Source organism: Phocoena phocoena, chromosome 4 (genome assembly GCF_963924675.1).
Source record: "Phocoena phocoena chromosome 4, mPhoPho1.1, whole genome shotgun sequence".
Taxonomy (NCBI): domain Eukaryota; kingdom Metazoa; phylum Chordata; class Mammalia; order Artiodactyla; family Phocoenidae; genus Phocoena; species Phocoena phocoena.
Window position 1 is genome coordinate 94869860 of NC_089222.1, and position 24978 is coordinate 94894837.

A 24978-nucleotide genomic window follows, 5' to 3' on the forward strand; every position below is an offset into this window, starting at 1 on the left:
TCAAATCCAAGACCAATGCTTCATTCTGGCTTTTGATGTTTTTAATAATATGGCTTTATCTTTTCTTTCCAACCTTCTCTGCCATTACTGTCCAGTACTAAACTTTCACTCTAGTCAGGCAGAATTCCACATAGTCATTCTAAACTGGGGATTGGCACACTGTAATCCACTGGCCAAATCTGGTCCATTGATTATTTAGGTACAGTCCTCCAGCAAAGAACAATTTTTTTTTTTCACATTTTTATATGGTTCAAGGGAAAAAAGAAGGGAAATATACGATAAAGGCTATATGTAGTATACAAAACTAAACTATTTGTTTTCTGGCTCTTTACCTAACCTGCATATCTCTATACCTTCTTTATTGTTCTTTCTAGAAATCTGTGGTTCTCTCCATTATTTGCCAAGCTCTAATCCCAGTCATCATTTAAGACCAATCTCCATTATTCACCTTCAGGAATGAAGAGAGTGTAAAGTGTATACATTTGACTCCTGTTGCACTAATTGCTAGCACTACAAAATAGGACTTTAGTATTGAGTGGGCCAAAAGATTCGTTCAGTTTTTTCTGTAAGACGGCTCTAGTAGCCCTCAGTTGTCTTTAACTTCATTCAAAACAATTTTGTTAGATTGCATGTGACAGCTGTCATATTAGCATGCATTTAAAAAAGACATTAAAATTGGTAAAATTTTGTGTAGCCATTTTAATATTGAAGATGGAAGACAAAAGCATTTTCAGCATATTATGCTTTATTATTTCAAGAAAGGTAAAAATGCAACTGAAATGCACAAAAAAATTTATGCAGTGTATAGAGAAGGTGCTGGTGCTGTGATTGATCAAACGTGTCAAAAGTGGTTTGTGAAGTTTCGTGCTGGAGATTTCTCGCTGGACGATGCTCCATGGTCAGGTAGACCAGTTGAAGTTAATAGTGATCACATCGAAACAATAATTGAAAACAATCAACGTTTTACCACGCGGGAGATAGCTGACATACTCAAAATATCCAAATCAAGCGTTGAAAATCATTCACACCAGCTTGGTTATGGGAATCACTTTGATGTTTGGGTTCCACATAAGTTAAGCAAAAAAAACTTTCTTGACCATATTTCCACCTGCGATTCTCTACTGAAACATAATGAAAACCTTCTGTTTTTAAAACAAATTGTGATGGGCAATGAAAAGTGGATACTGTACAACAATGTGGAATGGAAGAGATCATGGGGCAAGTGAAATGAAGCACAGGCAACCGCACCAAAAGCCAGTCTTCATCCAAAGAAGGTGATGTTGTGTATATCGTGGGATTTGAAGGGAGTCCTCTATTATGAGCTCCTTCCGGTAAACCAAACGATTAATTGCAACAAGTACTGCTCCCAATTAGACCAACTGAATGCAGCACTCGACAAAAAGCATCCAGAATTAGTCAACAGAAAACACATAATCTTCCATCAGGATAATGCAAAATCACTTGTTTCTTTGATGACCAGACAAAAACTGTTACAGCTTGGCTGGGAAGTTCTGATTCATCCACTGTATTCACCAGACATTGCACCTTCAGATTTCCATTTATTTCGGTCTTTACAAAATTCTCTTAATGGAAAAAAATTCAATTCATTGGAAGACTTTAAAAGACAACTGGAACAGTTCTTTGCTCAAAAAGATAAAAAGTTTTGGGAAGATGGAATTATGGAGTTGCCTGAAAAATGGCAGAAGGTAGTGGAACAAAAGGGTGAATATGTTGTTCAATAAAGTTCTTGGTGAAAATGAAAAATGTGTCTTTTATCTTTACTTAAAAATCCGAAGGCACTTTTTGGCCCACTCAATATTATGTCCACTTTTTAAGATACATTAGTCTTGATTCTCCAAACAACCTGTAAGGTCCTCATGGGTTAGGAATGCACCTTCAGCCAAGCAAACAGCAAGAATTTCTTGAATACTAACTCATGAGTACTCACTGCTTTTTAGAACGATGCCTTTGCATCAGCATGCAATATTATTTTATAGATGCTTAACCTCTATCTTGTCTACTCTAGGACTAAACACAGCCTCCTTTCTAGTCTAAGAATAGCCCAAAATGTTAAATATATCTCAAGAAAATGTCAAATCCATCATCTTTCCTTTACTCAAGGAAGGTATTAAAGCATGATATGCTTATGCAGAAGATATCAGTTCAAGCTTTTAACTCAGTGGATAGTTCTTTTCTATTTTCTAGAGATAGGATGCGGTGTTGATAATAGAAACAAATAATCCCCATTTCATTCCCAGTAGTTTGTATTGCATTGGGCTCTTTTTTTTTAAATTTCAAATCATATTTTCTTTATGATATTCTATGGATGGTGATATTAAAATAAGATTACACTCATTTCATTTCATCATATCAAGAGATATGTGAGGCAAGCTAAAAGACTGGAAACACCTTTCTTTTTAAAATATTTGATATTCATAGTTGAAAGGCAACATAGCATAGTTATTAAAAGTAAATATTTTGAAGCTAAACAGCCTGGCTCCAGATCCTGGCTCTTCTACTCAGTGGCTATGTAAGCTATGAAAATTACCTAATCTGTCTATGTATCAGTTTCTTTTTGTATATTGAGGATAATAATAAAACCTACATCACAAGATGGTTATAAGGATTAAAGAAAATTAAAAAAAAAAATATATATATATAATACTTAAAACAGTGTCTGACACATATTCAATGTGTAAAGGTTTGATTTTTTGATCAAATTATTTGATCAATAATCAAATATACATATCAAAAAATAAGATTTAACAGTGCTTTTTTTGGAGAGCATAAGTGGTATTTCTTAAAAATCCAAATAATGAATTGACCCATTTGGCATAGCAAGAGATTAGCAAAATGACCCTATTATAACTTTTGTTTCAGTTTTATTTGTTTGTTTTAAGCATGTAAGGTCAATATTTTCCTGAATGTTACTCTTCCAAGGTGAATTACTTTACTTTTATAGAATGTGAGTGATGGGGGGAAAAGGAGACTAGAAATGATGATGTAGATGCTTATTAATTTTATAGGATAGATCATTTATGATCTAGGGTGTTCTCAATAGGTCTCACACCCTTAATTAACATAAACTACTGTTTATTATTGAACACCATAAGTTTGAACTGCATGAGTCCACTTATACATGGATGTTTTTCAATAGTAAATACTACTGTACTACAGGATCCAAGGTTGGTTTCATCTGTGAATGTGGAACCAAGGATGTGGATGGCTGACTGTGAGTTATACATGGATTTTCAACCATGCAGAGGGTGAGCACCTCTAACCCCCATGCTATTTAAGGGTCAACTGTATTTCATACATTTTAGCAAACCAATTAATCTTCCTCTAGTTGTTTCCTCATTCGACTATTAAGAACATAAACTACATAGCATGAAAAGAAGAAGTTTTGACCTTACAAACCAGATCTGAGTTATAAGTTCTAATTATGCAATGAAATCTCTTTGTGTTCATAGACATGTCACTAGGCTACTATTTCTTCAGAAGACTGTGAAATAAGGCTCTAGTAAGACTACAAGACTGTATGGTGAGAAGTGAGAAGACTGGGTTGAAAAGTAAGTATCCATAAAGAAATTTATCAGAGCTAGGGCTGACACTGGAGGTAAGGAAAGTGAGCATAACTGCAGTCTTTTTTTCTTACAAAGTCAGTGAGAATTTAAGAACATTTTCCTCAGAGTTAGCCAATAGGTACTATGTAAGAAAGATAGTGAAAGCAAAGTTACACAGTAACCAGAAAGTCCACCACCAGGAAAAATAAAATCGGAGGTTCTTTGAAAAGGACTTCATTGAAATAAAAATTGCTGCTCACTTCCAAAGTGTAGAACGTAGAACGGAAGATGAAAGGCTAAACATAAAGTAAGTGGAACGCCAGGTTATGTGCACGTTCCCAGATAAAGGAGTCTAATATCAGTGAGTCAGAAAAAGGAAAACAATTTTTTTCAGACAGGTAGCTCAGCCATTCATATAGATTTTACCCAGTCTGTGGATATAAAGCTGATTATTCACTCCTTTGTTCATTTATTCATGCATACATTCATACAACAAAAAAAATTAATCACAATGTATTTCATTTGTTGATTTCAGATTGCTTTTTTTGTTGTTGACTATTTTTGGTTTTGAAAGTACTATATGTCCCTCAAATCTCTTCCAATGACAAAATTTGCTTTTAATATCTCATCTGTTTTTAGAATTAGATCAATTTCCTCTGAAAGCACTTGTTTGGTTACCCTTATCTTGGTTATCCTGATCATCCTGCTTCCTTCATAGGTTCAAATGAAGTACTCTATTTGAACAGGCAATCTTCATGAGTTCATCATCTATATCTCTGAAAACCTCTGAATAAGGAACCTCAAGGACAATTCACTGAAAGAAGTCAGGAGTTATCAACTAGCTGAATTTGTATAGATAGGTAGCTTGGGGGATCAAGATTTGCCAAATTAAAGAGACCTTTACTCTGAAAATGAAGCAGTTTAAAATATTTTCCCATTTGAAAGGGCTGCCTTTTTAGTTTTTCTTTACCCTCTTTGAGGCTTGCTTCGCATTTTGCTCTGTGCTCCACTCATGACCTAGAAGGACAGGTACTTACTTTCCTTAGTGAATTGCCTTTTGCAATTAGCCTGAGAATACAAATCATTGCTGATGTTGAATTTCCTCGGAGAGAGAAAGGGAGACTGTTGATTGATTTTAAAACCTCTTAGGGTTAATCTAAGAATTGCTACAATTAACCCAGTTTCTTAGGATGTAGCTTCATCTCCTCCTTTAACTTAAGTCTTACAAAATCTTCTTTCTGTAGTTTAGGAGTTCCTCAGATTTTATCGTAGCTGACTTTCATTTCCCCAGTTCTTTTATATTTTCATGTATTTTGTTTGGCTTTGGGTAGATGGAGAGATTAAATTTGTGGTTGGACATCCTGAAATGAAAGTATAAATCTGAAATTTAGACCATTCTGAACAGAAGTCTATAAATATGTTAGGAAAGGGCTAAATCAGAAGCTGATAAATCAAGACTATTGTATCAACCTAATTAAGAGATAATAATGACAATCTAAGACAAAAACTACTAGGGATAGAAAAGAACAGCTGAATTTGGGAGACATCTGGGAGAACACCACCAGGATTAGACAATTATTTTGAAGAAAAATAATAAGGGTTAGAAAGGAGTAAAGATTTACTTTCCAAGTTATCTGCAACAGCTGTCTATAAGTGAAATATCCGAGACATAGAACACAGAGTTGGAATAGAACATGAGTAGGGTAACTTTTAGTGGAGAAATATATGAATTAATTACTGGAATTTTTTGAGTTGCATGTGATTTTAGACATACAGATGTTGTTGCCCAGAAGGCAGTTGAATATATGACAAATTCTGGTGTGGTGATTGTAAGAGAGATGAGTTTCAGCAAAATGACAACTACAATAACAACAAGGATACTCTCTAGGGAAGGGAATTGGTCATGGCTTCTATGAACCATTTTAAGCTCATCAACATTGTGATTATTAGCTAGGTTTCTATAGGATGATTCTGGGACTTTGTTATACATACATAACTTGTGAGCACTAAAAGAGGGAGCAGAACACTTACTGAGATGGAAGCCGAAAGTGATTTCCTTGACTTGAAACATCAGAAAATAATTTTGCCTGTTTGAACTTTATGTGAAAGATAACATACATTTTATAATGTTTCTGGTTTCTTTTATTCAACAATATACTTGTAAAATTCATCTGTGTGGTTGTAGGTAGTTGTAATTTATTCACTTCAGTATTATACAACATATGAATACAACGATCCATTCTTTTGTTTGTGCACTTTTGTTTAATTTCCAGTTTTCAATTATAAACAATACTGGTATGAAAATTCTTGTACATGTTTTATGGTAAACATTTGTACACAATTCTGCATATTAATCTAAATGTGAAATTGCTAAGTCATTGGGTAAGCACATATTCAGTTTAGTTGATATTTCTAAAGAGTTTTCCAATGTGGTTGTAATTTACTAACAACAGCAATGTATGAGATATCAAATTGCTTTGCATCGTCACCAAACCAGAGCACCACTTCATCAAGGATGATTATTCTCCATTACAAAGGCAAGACACTTGTGAATACTCTACACAATGTGCTGTGCATGATGAGGTTGCACTGGTGTAACAGGCACTACCCCTGGGCTCTTGAAAGTCTCAAATACAGGTCTCTGTTTTTTGGGTGGTTCTTTCCTTAATTCAGGAAGTTTCTCTGTATGTATACATAGTATGCTTCTGAATCCTCCACAAGGATCCTCTGCAGATACCCAGATTTTCCTCTGTATGCAATTTTCTCTTCTTTGGTACTCTGTCCTGTGAAGTCTAGCCATCTAGAGATCTTGATATCCCTGGACACTTAGTTTCTTCATCTCTATTGAGGGGGTTAGTCAGGATCTGCCTGGGTTCTTTCTCCTTTCGGCACAGCCTGGAAATCTCCTCATCCTATGGATAGTCATGTTATTGGCTAGAAATGTCTGAGGGCACTCACCAAGGTCCAGGTTTCCCTTTTGAAACCAATGACCAATGTTGTAGCTGGACCAGTCCTTGTAGTTCTTATTATGATTGCAAGACATCTTCAGCAATAAGGAAGCAACAGTAAACTTTGAAAGAAACAAGGTTTATTACTCCTAGAGAGTTCAGGGCATGACTGGGGCCACACAGCAAGGTTCACTCTCTCTCTCTCACTCTCTCTTTCCATTTCCAGAAACCTGGGACTACTTTATCTAGCATTACTACAGCTACTATGGTCAGTTCATCATGTTACTGTTTCTTTCATTTCCTTTCTTGGTTTAATTTGGATTAATCATATATTTTTCTGCTTCTCCTTTAATAAATTGTTATTTTTCTTACTTCTAGTGACTAACTTAAAATATGACTTGAATGATTACTGTATAACTTGAATGATTACTATATTACTTATATAACTTATTACTATATAATAAATTCTTTTACTTTACCACCCCCTGATAATGCCAGAACTTTAGAGCCTTTAAACTTATTTACCTCCTCAGTTTTTGTTTCATGATGTCTGTCTGCACATATTTTACAGGCCAAGATATTAAAATATTTGTATTAGATACTCAATATTCACTTATATTTCACTTCACGTCTTACTCCTCCACCATCTTGAAGCTCTTCTTGATAATTACATCTTTGATAAATTTGATAGCTTACATTTATTAATTTGATACATGATAAACATACAAATATTCATATATCTTTATATAATTGCCATTGATACAAAATTTCATTCCACAGATTCAAATACACAAGAATGATAACGTTTTTCTTTTAAGTTTTTGGAAACTCAACTTAATTTCTATTATGAGTACCCATCCCTCCCAGATATCAAAACTGAATCCAAATCAATGCTGGGCTCCATCAACATCAGTCACTTCACCACTTCTCCAAGAGAACTGATACAATGAAAAGACTTTATAAAGACGTAGAGTGAGAAACACTGGACTTTTCATTCTTATTAGATGTTTTCCTACATTGCCATCACATAAAGAGACACTGACCATTTGAGTTTGTGTCATTGCACCATGAATACTGCTACTGAGTTACCCTGGTTCCCAGTAGCAATTTCTATGGATCTAGAAGGCATTCTGGTTCTTTAGGCATATTGGGCATAGTGAAAACCTCAGTCCTTACACAGCACTGGGAGTCAGAAAATGCAGTGAATTTGAGGGCCCTTTACATTAGAGAACTATTTCTTTCATAGAATGTTGATACAACAACTAGTCCAGCCTAGGAAATGATGCAGACATGTTTCACTCTTAGATTCCAGAAAATTATCTGAGAGTTCTGCCACTTCTCTCACTAGCATGTTCCATATCTCAGGGACCTCAGAGTTCCTCCTCCCCAGAATAAGAAACCTCTACATATTCTTGAGTTACAGAAGCTCTAGCTCATTAGAATTCTTTGTAATTTATTGCCTATGACCCAAAACCCTGTTACACTAAGGCCTTAGGCTTTTGAAAGACAGATTGAATCACTGACTTTTCTACCCACCTTTGTTTTCCACTACAATCCTTTCTCAATAAATAGTAGACATGTCAAACAGAAATTAGAAACTCTGAAAAAAAATCCCCCAAACTAAAGCATCAATTAATACAAAAATATCACTCGCTTATTTATTACACATGTTTTGCCTTAATTTACAATTGTTTCCATTTTATTTTCCATATATTATATATATGAGTGTGCATATTTTAGGTGTGCTTTTTAAAAGCATCATAGAACACTTATCATTATTACTACTATGATCATCACTATTATCTATTGAGCACTTACTTTGCTCCAGAACTATGCAAATATAAACCTATGAAATCTGAGAAATATTAAAATTTTACATATTTATGTTAATAATTAATGTGCTAATGCCTTTATGTTTATGACTTCCATATTTATGTATCTTTGTGTTGCTTTATTTTCTGTTTTCTTCTGCATGGTCATTACTTTGCTTTCTTTACTATTGGAGACATTTGAGAGGTATGGCTTCTGCTTTTAATTCACTCTCTCTATATTTGAAAACCCTGCCTTTACTTATATTTCTTTAATTAGAGTATTCTAATTCCTGTCTGCATAGGAAGGAATTTAGGCCAATTTGACTTTAGTTACTTTAAACACTAGACTGCTCAATTAGTTTTTGTTAAGAAAAGTTCTTTGGGTCACCATTTCACAGTGTTTTTACTATATATTCAATATTTTGCAATTAAATTTTATCCCTCTACGTAAAAATTTTTGTTTAGACATTTTTGATATATGCCATTTCACTGTTTAGTAAAGGTATTATTATTTTATTTTTTCTGGTTAGAAGAATTTATTTCTGTATTCGGTTTCATCATCTTCACATCTTTAATAAACATTTGAACACTGCTAAAGACTCATGGATTGGGATATTTTTATGCTGTTCTAAGTTTAATGTAGGAAATCATACTTTAGAAACTAGAGGGGGATTAGTTTTTCAACCACCACAGAAAACAATATAAAGCTGCCCCATAGGGCTTCCCTGGTGGCGCAGTGGTTGAGAGTCCGCCTGCCGATGCAGGGGACACGGGTTCGTGCCCCGGTCCGGGAGGATCCCACATGCCGCGGAGCGGCTGGGCCCGTGAGCCATGGCTGCTGAGCCTGCGCGTCTGGAGCCTGTGCTCGGCAACGGGAGAGGCCACAGCAGGGAGAGGCCACAGCAGTGAGAGGCCCGCGTACAGCAGAAAAAAAAAAAGTACACTAGCAAAGCACTTAACTATTAATAGCTGATTGACAAGACCAAGGTGACATATCTGAAGTGGCTACCTGGGTCAGAGAAACTGCTTCTGTCCCTACATGCCAGTGGATACCTGTATCTGTATGAGGAAAGCCACGTATGCACCTGGGTCAGCCCTGGTATCTGCTGAAGCAGGGCCAGGGCTTCCCTGTTTAAACTGCCAAGAGCAAAGGACCCATGACCCACTGCCAAGTGGGCCTTCCCAGCCCATGGCTTGCACCTAGCCTGTCAGCCAATATGGCTGTAGGCGAGTCCCCAGTTACACACCCTGCTCCTGATGGGCTCATACAGATCTACTTCGGGCGTTCTGCTGAGTGTTGTGGAGCTTTGACCGCCGCTATGTGGTGACAGGTGGCAAAGATTACCTGCTCACCGTGTGGCTCTTCACCGAAGGCCGAGTGGTGGCCTACTCCACGGCCACTGGTCCTAGATCAAAGCAGTGACCTTGGACCTCTACTTCGCTGGGGCTGAGTGGGCGGCGGCAGCCAGCACCGAGGAGGTGGAGTGGAGAGGAGGAGGAGTTTAGGGCAGAGGCTGAAGGCCTTTTCCTCTCAGCCCTAGGCGGATTCTCTTGCCGGGTCGGCTCCAGCCCGGGCACACGCACGCGCGGCTCTGTGGGCGCTCACTGAGCATGCGCCTTATCCTCGCCGCCCTTGAGATGTTTGCTGCGCTCTCTCCCGGGCACGCGCACGCGCGGCTCTGTGGGCGCTCACTGAGCGTGCGCCTTATCCTCGCCATCCATGCGGTGACTCCGGCATTGGCCCGTAGCTTGCTCTCTGTCCTGCTCCAGAAGCCCCGCACCCAGAGAGTGACCCAGGCTCAGAGGCTGAGCTGGAGATGTTACTCACTTTCTGCCGCGGCCACACCAGCCAGGGCGGCGATGGGGGCAGGGGCAGCAAGAACAAGCTGAGAGGCCCGGTCCTCTGAGGCCTGCAGGCCCCAGCCTAGGTGCTGGACGCACCGTTGTGGCAGCGCATACGTGAGTTCCTGCTGCTAGAGGCCCTGGAGTGCAGGACGACGGCTCAGGGGCAGCCCGGTTATCCTCTCCTTGAAGGACTGCATGCTCACTGCCCACCAGGAGGGCCTCATCTGCTGCTTGGCCAGCCGGCAAGGCCTTCACAGAGAAGGAGACGAGGGCTTGGCAGGAGAAGGAGGTTGGCCCAGATCACCCAGATAGAGAACATCTCCTCACAACCAGGTAACTCCTCAGGCGGCACTGATGTGAAGCCGTGAATGTGGTGGACGCCCACCCCCTGCCTAACCCTCCACACTGACCTGATTAACCATGGCCCATGAACTGCTAGGGTCCCCACCCTGCACAGACTTGGGGAATGGGCAGAGGATCCCCAGACTGACTCCGACAGACACAAGGGGTATGCAGTGCAGTGACCCGTTCCTCTGCCTGCGTCAGTGTTTCCTTCTTCCCTGTCCCTAGGATATGACTGGTCATTCCCCAGCTCTCTGCAGTGTACACCTCCGTGGCTGGTGGGCGGAGCAGGGATGGGGGGTCTACCCTTTGATACTACTACTGTCTGTGCTTTCAAAGAGTGTTCAGTCAGGGAAGCCCCTCTCCCTCCCTGTTCTCCAGGACCTTTATTTATACTAAAGTTCCCTGTTTTTTGAAATTGTGTTCTTGATACAATTTCCTCTGACTCTTCAAGATGATGTGCCCTTTCTTTGTACTTCAGTTTCTCATACATGCTTATTTTTTAGGCACTTGTCAACATTTTAAGTGATTGATGTAACTTTAAAAAGCTCACATTCTGTTTGGTTGCTGGTAATATCTACTTTGCAGCTGAGGAGAAGCTTGATGTGAACAGGTCATGTGCATATATTATAAAATTAGGAGCCATTCACATAGACTAGCTCCATAGGACTAAGGGCAGATATTCTCCTAACACACCCTCTTCCTGGTCTCTACACCAATGGATTATATATATATATTAAAAAAAAAAAAAGATAAACTGTGATATTCTAGGACTCTTATAATTCCTTTCTCTCTTGTCTGCAGATATTACTTACGGAAAACACGTAATTACATTCATCCTGAACTTTACCCATATCCAGAATTCCTGACATACAACAGATTGCCAGTCCTTCCACAATATCTCTGCAACTCTCACTCCTATCCATATATAAATCACATATAAATTTTCTCCTCAATAAGTACAGTCCCCGGCTCCCAACCCTGCCAGCTATTCTTTTTACTGCTGCTTATGTTCTTTGCCAAATTATTCTCTACATCAAGAGCAGGATATATTTACCTAAAATGTAAATTTATGTATGTCATTTATTTGCTGAATATCTCCATAGGCCCACCTAGTGACCTATTATACTGGTAAAAATGGCACAGGAAATGAAAAATGACTAGTCTCGTCTCTTCTTCCCAAGTAATTGATGTGTACCTATTTATAAATAAGATTTGTTTATCTCTTAGGCATTTACACTGTTTACACTATAGTGATAGTGCCAAGAAGTGGATGGGCTTGGAGTATTAAATCCGTAATCTCCATTAATCCTTCCATTACAGTCCCCCCCAAATATACAGCCTTTGTAAATACAGAGTAATTGCTTTGCTCAAATAGGTTCAAAACAAATCTTACAATTCCCTTTCAAACCAGATTGCCACCCTGAGGTAACTCACAACCTGGGATTGTTGAATCCTACAAAAATTGGAGCACTTGGCTAGTATCAAAGTTTACTAATTTAAAAATCTCAAAAATGATGATAAATGTGAGACATGGATGAAGAAGCATGGTGAACTGTAGGACTCCGCACAGCTCCCCAGGTTGCTACTTGCTGCATTAGGATGTACTCTGGTTTGATTTTAACACCTTTGGTCCCTAAATAATGCATGTAGGTCATCATTAACACAGAAAGGAGCTAATTTATGAAACACCTACAAGTTATACCTTGATGATTGTAGTTTATATTACATTTCTCAAGGGTCCTAAAATACCGTGTTTATTTTCCATAAGCAATCCTGAACAGGCTAAGTACATCTTGCAAAAGCATCTCAAATATAGGGATTCTTCTACTACCAAATACCAAGTATGTGTGATTACCACATAGCACTTTGCATGTTTGCAAAGCGATTTGACCAGGCCATCTTTCTTTTTCCTTTTTTGCAGCATCCCTGCAGTTAAAGAGAGACAGTATAGTCGTATTTCCGTTTCCTTTTCCACACAACAATATCCTAATATATAGAAATTTAATAGTATCTGTGGTTGATTATCACTGATTGTTTACATACCCATTGCACTTCAATTAATTATGATATACATGATACTCTACAGCATTTCATTTTGTATATGTGCTTTATAAAAGTACAATTGAATGATCATTAAGATAACAAAATTTAACTATCTGGAGTAACAGAGGATGAATGTAGACCATGGCATTTCTGATTTTTGCAGAGATATCTGCTCATATTTCAGGACAATTCTGGGATTTATTCAACATAGAGTAAAAGTGATCATAAAAGTTATTAATTGCATGGATCATTTGATTGCCAATTTTATTCATATATTTTAAAAGGGGGACACCTAAATTAGAGAGGGCAGCTGCCTTTGAAATGGTGTATTTATAGGAAAAAATCTACATTTTAATATCAAGTCATATTTTCTTTGTCATGATACCTAGTTGCCCTCTGTTCTAAGGCTTGTGTTCCTATTTATTATGTAACTGGGCAGGAATAATCTTTCTGTACTAATGGTAATATCTATGTAGATCTTGTCCTTTTTCCATCTGTTTTATCTTTGATCAAAACAAAAACTCATGATACTTGAATTCAAATAATTTGAGGGAAAGAACTTACTGTTACAAAAAGCCTCATGCTCCAGTGAAACATTACTATGAAAAAGGAAACTTCCATTGATTTGACAACTTACCTGTCAATATAAAATCATTTAAAATTTCTTTTTCTTAAAAAAAAAAAAACCCTTCAAATTACTGCTTTGTATTTACTGCCATATTTTAAATAACACATTTGCAAAGAACTTTTGATTCTTGTTGAAAAAAGACTATTCTTTGCTGTTTATTAATTATTTATTCCTACTTCACACAATTACTCTGTAAGCTACTATTTGTCCTTATTGTTAAATCTTGGTTCACAACTTTTCATTAAATTAATTTATATATGTATCTATCTATCTAATGAATACTGTATGTTACATATATGTATACATAGCAAAGTAGCATATCTATTGAATAGTAAAATATGCACTTGGCACAATGAAACATTTCCAATATGACTGAACTTACAAACAAAACCATTTTATTGAGCAGGAATATTCAATCAATAATTCTGTCAAGTTGAATAAAACATTCTTTAGCAAGTATTCACAGAGAAACTTTGTTTTCAGCTAGAGATGTTATTCTGTTTCCATAGTTGTATAGAATATATAGGTTTAACTTTTGGTTCCCACTAATTCTTTGTAAATTTTTTCTTCTCATTTTAAAATGAAGGATTTTGATTAGTTTACAGTGAAACTTGTTGTGCTCATTTTGATTCACAATTACTGGTTTATTTTATTTTCCTAGTCACAATTTGATAGATAGTCTATGTGCTTGTTTATTAATGCCTAAATAACAACCTCTGAAAAATAACTAAAAAGATTTGTTTTGGAGCCTAGCATGTAAGTACTGTGGCTCATCAAATTTGTTGGAATTCCAATTTCCTTAATGTTATAAATGCATGAACCAACTAGGTAAATAACTAATCAAGAGCTCTTTGGTTTGGTGCAATTAACAGGCATGAGGGTTGGAAGAGAGAGAGAAAGAGTAGGGAAAGGGAGAGAGGGAGCGAGGGAAGGGGAGAGAGAGAGTGATAAAGGGCGATAGATAGTTATTAGGCAGGAAATAAGAAAATGAACATACATGAATTTTCCTATATAATTAGTAAATAAAACCAAACTAAATTATGAGTAAAAGCTCAGAAGCAAACAAAATTCAAGACACAGTAACAAGCAAGTTTTCTTTTTCCTGGATAATTGTCCTTGCTATACTGTTACAGAGAAGAACTATCTATTTCTGTGCAGATGGCATAAGAGTTAAAAAGTAGGCAATGTGTTTAGATGTGATGTCTAAGATTTTCAACATGTAGTATATGTCTTTTGAAAACTAGTAATGTATCCGTGATGCCTTCACATGGATGATGGATGATATCACTTGAATCAGCAAAACAGATGCACCCATCCATTTCAAAACTTAATGCAACTTAAAAAATGCAAGAGGAGCTAACTCTTGGTAATTTAGCAGCTTAGTACACCTTTGAGACAAGACAAAATGATTGAGAAGGAAAAGTAAATTTCATATGATTATGTATTTTAGAAACCTCTTGTTGCTTTTTTCAGTGTCCTAATTGTACATTACAGCAAATGATCAATTTTGTTAAGATATTTATAATAAGCCCTTACATTTTCCAGTGTCTTCCATCTAAAAGAATCATGTGGTGCTTTGCAGATGACAGGATATTAGCCTTAACCACCCCTCAAGTGAAGTTATCCTTAGGTTGAACAATGTAAAGTTCTTTGCCAGTTAACATTTCAGTGCACTGAAGACTAACTTACCTTACTTATTAGTTTGAAACCACAGCCAGACTTTTACAGGATAGAATGTTGTCATCTGTCTTGGATCCAGAACACTGAAGCTAAAATTATTCTATATACAGAAAATAGTATTGATTTATCTGTCTAAAAGAGCATAATTAAATATTTGCTATTTCATTAATTATCAGCCAAACTAGTACATTCCGAGTAGAATAGCAGATATATTACTATCACATGTGGTACACCTATATCTTTTGGTCTTCAATTGCACCTAAATATTCTTAAAGCACATTTTACTGATTGCAACCCATAAATATCTTCTCTGTTGACATGTACATAAAAACATTTGTTATGATATTTTCTGAACCAGTATCAACATTGTTAAAGGTATATATTCAAATTTTATAGCATAAAAACTATAGCAAGTAATTGAGGTTTTTTTTTTGTCTTTTTAACTTGTGACAATAAATGTAAATTTGATCATCTAACATTCGGAGTTATTTCTGCCTTAGAGATAAACTAACTAGAGAGTAATACAATGATGATATATTTTTTTTCTAGGAGAAACTCTATTTATTTACTTACTTATTTATGCTTACGTATATACCTCCCTCCTAGAAACTTTCAGCCATTTGCCTATTGGTTTTTGTATTTATGTGACTGAGATAATTGCTCTCATGTACTCAGCAGTATTTACTGGTGGCCAGCACAAGGAGGTCTGCTTCTTTGCTGTGCTTCTGATGATGCAATTCCAGCTTCTGAATGCAGACCCACTCCCTGCACAGGCATACTTCTCTACTCGTACTCACACTGTTGAATCAAAGAGAAAGAGGGAGGAGGAGAAAGGGGTCAGGGCCACGATGAAAAGATAATCAATAGGGAGAGAGGTGGAGGACTAGGATGGTGTAGTGGGTTGAGCGGTGGCCCCCCAAAAGGTATGTCCAAGTCCTAATCCCCAGAACCTGTGAATGTGACTGTATTTGGAGAAAAGGTCTCTGCAGATGTAATTAAGCTAAGCATTTTGAGATGAGATCATCCTGGATTACCCAGGTGAGCCCTAAACAATGATGGTATTTTTGTTATCATGGTCTACTGTCTCTCTAAGTTACTTTTTGTTAAAGTTTTAATGAGATCCATTTTCCTTACATTTGTAGATTGCTAGAACCTTGATACGTAACCAGTGTGCAACATAGGAAGGCATATCTGAGAAACACAGATTAGCTGAATTAAAATATGTTGACTCCAACCTCTTTTTATCTGCATTTATTAAATGTCACATTTTCTTTTACTTATATTAAGGGTTTTAATATTTCAGCACTAGTAATCCAATGACACATCTTTCATACCAAGTTATCTATTAACACCTTTGGACACATGCCCTTCAAAATTACCTCCCTCCCTACCTAGGCAATAAAAATTAACATTTTTCTAGTGATGAGATTTTTATTCCTACCAAGTTGGAATACAGTTTGATATTTATTATACATGAAACCAGAATGAGTTTTAAACTAGATGAAGTATGTTCTTCTCTTCTTAATTAAAAAAATATTTTTTGCAGCTTTCTATTTCCTGTGTTTATATTGAAGAATATATACTAAATCACATTCTATCCAGTTATGTTATGATTACTAGATTCTTCTTATACATGCCCATTAAGTTTATTTCCTCACTTAGTATGTATTATAATGGGATCACAGCAGGTCTCCATGGTGTTCTCAGATTATATAATAATTTTTGAATGGGATATTCTGATTCCCCATGTTTGACATAATGCTTCTGACAGTATCACAGCCACACAAAGTCAGTAGAAAGCCAGATATACGTTATTCTCATAAAAGCTGTCTCATTTACGCCAGTTCTTACAGAGATGACAGACATTCCTGCCCCAAATGTCCCCAAAGGACAGTAGCTGGTAATTGCTCATTGACATGAATGAGACAGCCCTCCTGGAAGCCATTTTGGTATCCTCACCTTCTTTTGTGTGGACAGAAAAATCTAATTTAAGACCTAGAAGTAAATGAATCCTTGTCATTTTATTTCCTGATTCATCATCTTATATTAGATAAACTTGGAGTTATATTCAAAATGATATTATGTAACCCAATGAAGCACAGCATAACCTGTCATAGCCTAATATAATAAGATATGATGTATTAGAAATCATTTAAAGCAATCACTTCATTTCAGCTTGGGTACCTACTATTGATTCATGTGCATTCTTATCCTGAATTAATTTTGGTAAAAGTGAAACAATGTTATTAGAATAAAAATTCCTCTTAAATCTTTGTAAGTTGACTGAATGTTTTCATGTATTTGCTACAGTTTTATTAGTTTCTTGCATGGCTGTAAATACCTACTTTAATAATAGAAGTATTATGTATGCACTCTTGTCATCTTTTCTGTACATCCTTCTTTATTTTAATTTTTCTATAGACATTTGAATGAAGCTAGCAGAAATTCAGTAAAGAGAACAATGGGGACATGCCCTATATTGATACTCTTTAGGGATGAGTATTTTTTTTTTAACTATTTACTTTTTTAACTTTTAACTCATTGGATTGGACGTAGGATGACATGAAAAAACATATTATAGCCATAGTAACAGCTATATTATGGTAAAATAGTAGACCCTTTAAAAAGAAAGAGCCTGTGAAATGCAATTTTCCTGGCTAAATTTAAGTAAAGACACAACTATAAACAATTTAGTATTACATTTTATTTAAAAAATCTTATGTAAGCTATTAGATCCTTTGATTATGTGAATGAGACTTGGCACCTTTTTAGATCTGGCATTTCTTATGTGGAATGAAAGTGCAAAAGAGTGCTTAAAGGATTGTGATATCCCTCAAAGTTGTTTTATTTTGGGGGGGGGAGTAGATTTTAATTTTTGTTTGTTTTGGTTTTTATTAATTTTCTTTTTCCCATGTGAAGGGAGAAACCAGGAGTCTTTTCTCATGCATATGACATATTTCAAGATGAAGATAGGTGTTTCTTGAATTTCTGGAACTAACCATGAAAAGTAGAGGGTTGATGTCAGTTACACACTTGTCCCCCCTTTTCAGTTGTGTTCTTCTGAGGTCTTTAAAGATAAGGGTGTATATTGAGTAAGCATGAAGCCTACAGTAGCACTTGTCTATTTGGGAGTATATATGTAAAATACAAAATTTCTCAAGTTTCTTCAAAAATAGAAACATGAATTTTTGTTGTTGTTTTCTGTTGTTTTTGTTTGTTTTTACACAAAAACAGACTCTGTGGTCTTTATACATTGTTCCTTATTCAAAATAGATAGATACATGGCCGGATATGAGTATAACTCATCCTGAGTTATTTCATTAGGATAAACTATCTAGAGGCCCACCCAGCTCTTTAGCATAAACTATCCAGTGTAGTCCCCAGGGGCCCACTGTGAATAACAAAGAAATTCCTATCATTCTGAAAACTCAGAGTTTAGAGTCTTCCTCCCAGAAACAAGGGGCAAAGGCCAGCCAAATTTTTTATTTGTACATAGGCAGTTGCACAACAAATATTTACTACCTTTAATTGGGAATGTAATCTAATCTTTGTTCCTCAGTTTCATCATTTTTAATGTGGGGATAATATTAGTACTTATGTCAAAGAACAATTATGGAGTTTTGATAAGTTAATATGTATAATATATAGTTAATATATGTAAAGCATTTGGAATGATGCCTGGCACATATAAGCCCCATTGAAGTGTAAGTAATTATACTAGTTATTATATTTATTATTTACTAATAGTACTGATTTTTATTATTTCTCAAAATGAGGCACTTTTTCTCCATAGACAAATACAAATAACATCAAAAGTTCTCTTTTAAAGCAAGAGAATTTGATTAGATGAAATATCCTGAAAAGAGCATATAATTTGTATCTGTTGGAAAAAGTAATTAGCATAAGTCCTTTTAAAAGGAGTTAATACATATGTATGTATCAATATTGTATATAAGCACTCATCTCTCTGATTATAACAATAAGAAGAATCCCAACCCAGATGCAAAACATCCAAGTACATTGTACCACAGCAGAAAGGGCTTAACATCTAGATTAAGTGATTGGTTTTGAAGACTTTAGAGCTGTCACTTCACTCTAAGTTAATTTTTTTGGCTTTGTTTGGAGGTGAATGGTAAGAATATTATCAATACTTGAAATTTTAACTGCAATTTTTAAGTGTCAAAATTTCCAGTCAATTAGAGCTTATTCAAAATGTAGTAATTTTGTGATTTTTTAAATGAAGCATCATTTTATTTTCCCCTCATTTTTACATTTAATACTTTTTGATACAGTTAACTGCAGTGATGCTATATAAATATGAAAATATTTTTTCAATGAATAACTGAATGATTATGCTGAAAATTAGAAATACTTAGTGTTTGTTTATATCTTGACAATGAAAAACACAACGTAGAACATAATTTGCCTTGCCATTCCAATTTCATCAGTATAGGAGGGCCAGATTTCAGTAGATAGGACTAGTGAAGCGGTTATTACCTCTACAAACCAGAGAAAATATATCCAGTTTTATTTTTAAGTTAGATGGAGATGTTCAAGCAACTTGGGTACAATTTATTCACTTCCTTATATTTTTTCCATTTCTTAAATCATGCTCTCCTTATTAAACTTTAACAACTTGCTGTCTTCCTCTAACCCCACAATTGTGAGAATCTAAGGCTTTTTACAATAATGTTGCTTTATAACAGGCAAGATTCTATCAAGTCTGTTAATTTTGCAGTATTTGTATCTTCCTCAAAATTGTAGTATTTTTACATCTTATTATTTTCAAATGATCAGAAAATGTTTTTCTCATTGCTTAGGGAAAAAGTATTGTAAGCCTGTGCAAGACTGCTTGAATAACACACATTGCATCAAACTTCAGAGGTGAAGGTTAGCAGGAGCCAAGTTTGGGACGTGTAATTTACCAGAGAGACTTTTTTAAAAAATAAGCTCTCTGTGTATTTCTATTTCTTACAGTCTAAATTATCAGTATGTTACACCATTTTCTATTTGTTTATTTTTTTTAAAAGGATATTGAGGCTTCCAATATATAATGCCTGATTTCTGATATCTCATACCATCTTGTTAAAATACTCGTAAAAACACAAACATAGATCCAAGAGATTTAACTGCCTGGGAGTATAGGCATATTGGTCTATTATATGCCAGAAACCATAAGAAAATTTTATTCAGTGAAGTAGAAGCTATGGGCTCAGGCAGAAAAGTGATGGAGCCCAAGCAATATTCTGTAGAAAATTATGTCTTCCCACTTTCACATATCATCATTATATCAAAGTGAAAGGAGTTGAGGCTTTTCACTAATGTTCACAATTAGTTTTCCAGATAATTAGGGCTTTTTCACCCTGCACTATAGTTCATTATTACCTCTCTTCTACAACAAATATGTAAGTGTAAATCTTAGAAATGTTGCCTAGGCAATTAAGGAAGTGAATAATGAGTGAAGTTGTAGGTTGGGGGAAGTTAACAGAAGTACAGTGCTAACCCTCAAAGAGCCATTAGATTTTCAGAGGGACATATTTTGCCCTCCATTCATTCTTTGATATATTGAAATGCCAGGCACAAGCTACTTCAAATTATAGGCCTCATAATATCATGCAAATGGAAAGTAAGTATCTGCTTTAAATCATCACTTTCCCAGGAGCTAAGTGATTTAAAACAAAAGGCAAGATACTTGGCTTTAGGGAATGGGCATAAAATTGAGTCTTCTAGTTGAAGATGTAAGAGGAAGATTCTAACGATAAATAGGTAAATAGAGAAGAAAGACCAAAGAAAATTCTACTTTATTCTTTAGCAAAAAATTGCAGACCTGAATAAGTCTACTGTCGTTTAAGGATCAGTAACACCCCTGAAATATTCCCAACTTAAAAAGTAGAACACAATGCAACTTCCAACCAGAGATAAAAAGCTTACTTTTCACAAATGTGTCATGTAGAAATTAACAGTAATCTTTTAAGTGGATAATTTGTAGACTAAGTAGCAGTGAAGCATATATTGAAGCACATAATGGAGTCCAGACTTCCATAATGGATGTAGTAGAGCACTACCAGATCACCCCTTCAGGAGGGAAGCACTTATGTTCCCCAGCTTACAGGATTGATGCCTGTTGATAGCCCACAGCTAAGTCTTTCCCCAGGACCCTGCTGAAAGAATCTGCTTCTGTGAAGCGTGCACTACCTCGGGGAGTCAGCTGACATCTATTATTTTTTTTTTTTTTAAACATCATTATTGGAGTATAACTGCTTTGCAATGGTGTGTTAGTTTCTGCTTTATAACAAAGTGAATCAGTTATACATATACATACATCCCCATATCTCTTCCCTCTTGCGTCTCCCTCCCTATCCCTCCCCTCTAGGTGGTCACAAAGCACCAAGCTGATCTCCCTGTGCTATGTGGCTGCTTCCCACTAGCTATTTTACATTTGCTGGTGTATATATGTCCATGCCACTGTCTCACTTCATCCCAGCTTACCCTTCCCCCTCCCTGTGTCCTAAAGTCCACGCTCTACATCTGCGTCATTATTCCTGTCCTGCCCCTAGGTTCTTCATAACCATTTTTTTTTTTTTAGATTCCATATATATGTGTTAGCATACAGTATTTGTTTTTCCATTTCTGACTTCACTCTGTATGACAGAATCTAGGTCCATCCACCTCACTAAAAATAACTCAATTTCGTTTCTTTTTATCGCTGAGTAATATTCCATTTTATATGTGCCACATCTTCTTTATGCATTCATCTGTCAATGCACACTAAGGTTGCTTCCATGTCCTGACTATTGTAAATAGTGCTGCAATGAACATTGTGGTACATGACTCTTTTTGAATTATGGTTGTCTCAGGGTATATGCCCAGTAGTGGGATTGCTGGGTCGTACGGTAGTTCTATTTTTAGTTGTTAGGGAACCTCCATACTGTTCTCCATAGTGGCTGTATCAATTTACATTCCCACCAACAGTACAGGAGGGTTCGCTTTTCTCCACACCCTCTCCAGCATTTATTGTTTCTAGATTTCTTGATGATGGCCATTCTGACCGGTGTGAGGTGATACCTCATTGTAGTTTTGATTTGCATTTTTCTAATGATTAGTGATGTTGAGCATTCTTTCATGGGTTTGTTGCCTGTCTGTATATCTTCTTTGGAGAAATGTCTATTTAGGTCTTCTGCCCATTTTTGGATTGGGTTGTTTGTTTTTTTGTTATTGAGCTGCATGAGCTGCTTGTAAATTTTGGAGATGAATCCCTTGTCCGTTGCTTCATTTGCAAATGTTTTCTCCCATTTTCGGGGTTGTCTTTTCGTCTTGTATATGGTTTCCTTTGCTGTGCAAAAGCTTTTGTTTCATTAGGTCCTATTTGTTTATTTTTGTTTATATTTCCATTTCTCTAGGAGGTGGGTCAAAAAAGATCTTGCTGTGAGTTATTTCATAGAGTGTTCTGCCTATGTTTTCCTCTAAGAGTTTGATAGTATCTGGACTTACATTTAGGTCTTTAATCCATTTTGAGTTTATTTTTGTGTATGGTGTTAGGGAGTGTTCTAATTTCATTCTTTTACATGTAGCTGTCCAGTTATCCCAGAACCACTTATTGAAGAGGTTGTCTTTTCTCCATTGTATTCTTGCCTCCTATATCAAAAATACGGTGAATGTATGTGTGTGGGTTTATCTTTGGGCTTTCTATCCTGTTGCATTAATCTATATTTCTGTTTTTGTGCCAGTAACATACTGTCTTGATTACTGCAGCTTTGTAGTATCGCCTGAAGTCATGGAGCCTGGTTCCTCCAGCTCTGTTTTTCTTTCTCAAGATTGCTTTGGCTATTTGGGGTCTTTTGTGTTTCCATACAGTTGTGAAACTTTTTGTTCTAGTTCTGTGAAAAATGCCATTGGTAGTTTGATAGGGATTGCATTGAATTTGTAGATTGCTTTGGGTAGTATAGTCATTTTCAAAATGTTGATTCTTCCAATCCAAGAACATGGTATATCTCTCCATCTGTTTGTATCATCTTTAATTTCTTTCATCAGTATCTTACAGGTTTTTTTTATACAGGTCTTTTGTCTCCTTAGATAGGTTTATTCCTAGGTATTTTATTCTTTTTGTTGCAATGGTCAGTGGGAATGTTTCCTTAATTTCTCTTTCAGATTTTTCACGATCTGTGTATAGGAATGCAAGAGATTTCTGTGCATTAATTTTGTACCCTGCTACTTTACCAAATTCATTAATTATCTCTAGTAGTTTTCTGGTAGCATCTTTAGGATTCTCTATGTATAGTATCATGTCATCTGCAAACAGTGACAATTTTACATCTTCTTTTCCAATTTGGATTCCTTTTATTTCTTTTTCTTCTGTGATTGCTGTGGCTAAAACTTCCAAAACTATGTTCAATAATAGAGGTGAGACTGGGCAACCTTGTCTTGTTCCTGATCTTAGTGGAAATGGTTTCAGTTTTTCACCATTGCGAATGATGTTGGCTGTGGGTTTGTCATATACGGCCTTTATTAGGTTGAGGTAAGTTCCCTCTATGCCTACTTTCTGGAGGGTTTTTATCATAAATGCGTGTTCAATTTTGTTGAAAGCTTTTTCTGCATCTATTGAAATGATCATATGGATTTTATCCTTCAGTTTGTTAACATCGTGTATCTCATTGATTGATTTGTGTGTATTGAAGAATCCTTGCATTGCTGGGATAAACCCCATTTGATCATGGTGTGTGATCCTTTTAATGTGCTCTTGGATTCTGTTTACTAGTATTTTGTTCAGGATTTTTGCATCTATGTTCATCAGTGAAATTGGCCTGTAGTTTTCTTTCTTTGTGGCATCTTTGTCTGTTTTTTTTGTTTGTTTTTTTTTGCGTTATGCGGGCCTCTCACTGTTGTGGCCTCTCTTGTTGCAGAGCACAGGCTTTGGATGCGCAGGCTCAGCAGCCATGGCTCACGGGCCCAACCGCTCTGCGGCATGTGGGATATTCCCAGACCGGGGCACGAACCCATGTCCCCTGCATCGGCAGGCGGACTCTCAACCACTGTGCCACCAGGGAAGCCCCTTTGTCTGGTTTTGATATCAGGGTGATGGTGGCTTTGAATAATGAGCTTGGTAGTGTTCTTCCCTCTGCTATATTTTAGAAGAGTTTGAGAAGGATGGTTGTTAGCTCTTCTCTAAATGTTTGATAGAATTTGCCTGTGGAGCTATCTGGTCCTGGGCTTTTGTTTGTTGGAAGATTTTTAGTCACAGTCTCAATTTCAGTTCTTGTGATTGGCCTGTTTATATTTTCTGTTTCTTCCTGGTATAATCTCATAATGCTGGGCTTTTCTAAGAATGTGTCCATTTCTTCCAGGTTGTCCAGTTTATTGGCATATAGTTGCTTGTAATAATCTCTCATTATCCTTTGTATTTCTGCAGTGTTAGTTGTTACTTTTAGTTTTCATTTCTAATTCTGTTGATTTGAGTCTTCTCCCATTTTTCTTGATGAATCTGACTAATGGTTTATCAATTTTGTTTATCTTCTCAGAGAACCAGCTTTTGGTTCTATTGATCTTTACTATTGTACCTTCATTTCTTTTGAATATATTTCTGATCTGATTTTTATGATTTCTTTCCTTCTGCTAACTTTGGGGGTTTTTTGTTCCTCTTTCTCTAATTGCTTTAGGTGTAAGGTTAGGTTGTTTATTTGAGATGTTTCTTGTTTCTTGAGGAAGGATTGCATTGCTATTACCTTCCCTCTTAGAACTGCTTTTGCTGCATCGCACAGGTTTTGGGTCATCGTCTTTTCATTGTCATTTGTTCCTAGGTATTTTTTGACTTCTTTGATTTCTTCAATGATCTCTTGGTTATTAAGTAGAACTAAAGAGCAAACAAACAATGATGAACAACACAATAAATGAAATTTAAATTCTCTAGAAGGAATCAGTACCAGAATAACTGAGGCAGAAGAATGGAAAAGTGACCTGGAAGATAAAATAGTGGAAATAAGTACTGCAGAGCAGAATAAAGAAAAAAGAATGAAAAGAATTGAGGACAGTCTTGGAGACTTCTGGGACAACATTAAATGCAACAACATTCAAATTATAGGGGTCCCAAAAGAAGAAGAGAAAAAGAAAGGTACTGAGAA